General features: G+C 32.7%; 1 protein-coding gene across 1 annotated transcript in view; it reads right to left on the bottom strand.

The window, feature by feature from the left end:
* Window positions 1-2,721, bottom strand: part of LOC103599019 (usherin-like) — a 160,683-nt gene that overhangs the window by 115,962 nt on the left and 42,000 nt on the right. The gene's annotated exons all lie outside the window — the stretch shown is intronic.

Genomic DNA, 2,721 nt, shown 5'->3' with positions numbered 1-2,721 from the left:
TCAAATAATTAGTTTGAAGGACACTGGATGTGTCAGATGCAGAAGTTGACTTCATACTTAAGTCAAGAAAACATTCATTTAAAACTATTTCCACATTGATCAGCTGAAGACCAGATCATGGAAAGAAATGTCCTTTAAACAAACGTGCCATGGACTGGTTTGTAGAGAGAAGTGGGCAAAGTGACACATAATTTCTGATATGAATTCAGCATAATAAAATCATCACAGACTCCTAATCTTAACCCATTCTATTGGAACTAGCACTGATTTGGAAACAGAACTTTCTAAAAACATGTAATACAGGAATTCCAACTACACGTTGAGTGTAACATTGGCAAATTTCTTTAACGTCAGGTGAAGTTAAATTTTTTGTACACAAATATGTTACACCTTTTTTTCACCCTAGCAATTAGATTTTATATGTTATATATGTCTAATATATATTATACATATCACATATATGAGTATACTATATACATATACATATTATTATGTCCATATCTATTGCTCTCTATATTTAATATAAAATGGAGATAAAATAACTAATGTGTAGCTCTCTTGATTCCCTGATCTCTTTGAAATCTAAGTTTACATTTTACCAATTACTTTGGAGGGCTGAAGGGAATGGAAGAGACTCTTCTTTAAGACAACACAGATAGCTGATAATTTCACTGCGCTGATAATTTCACTGACCACTAGCTTAAGCCATGAAACTCAGGATGACAGTTTATGTACATAAAATAGGGTTCAAGAAATCACTGTAAAATATGTGAGATTCATTTGGGTGTAACTCAACTTTTAAATACTTTTCCCTTCTCTGTACTGAATAAAATTTAAATAAAACCAAGGCGAATACATTTGCTACGAAATTTTTGTAATCCTCATTTTGTTTTATATTACCAATGACTCCTTTATGTGAGTTAGGTGTTTTTCTTTTAAAGGATCTTATAAAATAAGACTTTGCAAAGCCACCATTTTAGTGTATTTAAATATTCATGATTTAATGTGCAGAAATGCATAATTCTTTACTCAATGCCAGGCTCTGATTTTTCTGGGTAAACAGTCCACTACAAATAAGAAATGAAATGTTAGTCTTTGTATTTAAACTGAGAATCTATTCCTTTTTAATGAATTGTTTTTATGAAATATTTTTATGTACAAGCTCAGGCCAAGTGTCTGAAAGACTTTTACCATTTTGACATGCTTGTATTCTTATTTCGTACTGTGTGAATGGAGCCAAATTTTTCAGAAGGGTGGATTGACGATGACCAACAGAGAAGGTCAGAAAGGCTATACTTTCATCACTGAGTAAAACACTGTACTCCACAGGAATTTTGGGAATGAGGATCCCTTTAAAAAGAGAGAGAGAGAGAGAGAGAACATATACGCATGTTACATGTTATACAGAATGACCAACAAATGTTTGTCCTTTAAGAGCAACGTATACTTAAAATTTTGTAATTGGAAGGTAGATTACAGCTTAACATAGCAATTAAAAGCTGCATGATACTTACATTGGAAAAATAATAGAATGTATATTCCAAAAGTAAAAAAATAGGTATCATCTATTTTCCAAAAAGGTATAATAATTCTATGCAAAGATATACTGTATTGGCAAATAAAAATAAAGGCACATTTCACTTAAAAAATACGAGGCGATTAGAAATGGTGTCATATATTTTTCCTAGGCTTACTTATTCTTAAAGTACATAAAAAACAACACCAGTTTTGCTTGTGACAATAATTTTTCTGTAGAGCGTTGTGTATGCATCCTGTCTGACACGGGTCCTTGACATAATAGCCCATAAAATATCCAAATCATAGTCTACCTAGAGAATTCCTGGTTCATTAATTATTGAGGTAGGACAGTCCACTCTGTCAGTGAGACTTATGGACCTAAATACATATGAAATTTGGGTTCGATACTGTCATTGTTCACCATTGCTTCCAAAAGAAAGGAGATTTTTATAATTTTAGACTCTTTACAATCTGCTCATATTATCAAATGCTTATTAAATTTTATTTGGTCATGAACAACATGCATACATTTTTAAGTAGAGGACATGAGCTTTGAATGAAGAATATGAATATAATGGAGTTTCCTACTAAATTTTCTTATTGATCTGAAAGCTTGTAACATTTATAGTTTAGTTACTCACCTTTGTAGTACTTGAATAAATTTGTCTTTGCTACAGAAAAAATGGACTCAATAGACAACATCACTGAGAAAACAGCAAGGACTCAATGATCTAGGAGAGATGAGGTCTAAAGAATAAAACGTAGCCCCAATGCTTCAGCGGTGGAAGAGCTGGTACAGACCAAAGATGCTCAAGATTTTGTGAAAAGGATGGATGAAAATGAGGAGTCTCTGAAGGTGATACTGATCATCATCAGAATAACTGATCAGTTGTTTCCTCTGGAAAGGTGCTAGATTGTGCTGAATTTAGCAACCCAGGCTGCGAATTTTTACATTAAATTTAGAGCATCCCAGTTAAACTATCTGTTAAGTTTGTCCTAATAGTTTAAACTACTATCCTTCTATCATCAATTCCTAAATTCTTATCTCTGGTTTTAACATCTCTTCTGCATTCCGAATTTGTATTTTCAAGAGCCTACTAGATATTTCTACATGGATACTCTACAGAGACCTCAATCTCAACAGGTCCAACACAGAATTAGTTATATTTTTTACTCCCCAGACTGTTCTTTTCCCTGGGTCTC

Source organism: Galeopterus variegatus, unplaced genomic scaffold (assembly GCF_000696425.1).
Source record: "Galeopterus variegatus unplaced genomic scaffold, G_variegatus-3.0.2 Scaffold2828, whole genome shotgun sequence".
In the NCBI taxonomy this organism is placed as follows: domain Eukaryota; kingdom Metazoa; phylum Chordata; class Mammalia; order Dermoptera; family Cynocephalidae; genus Galeopterus; species Galeopterus variegatus.
The sequence above is the reverse complement of the archived record's forward strand: the minus strand, read 5'-3'. Positions and strand labels throughout refer to the sequence as shown.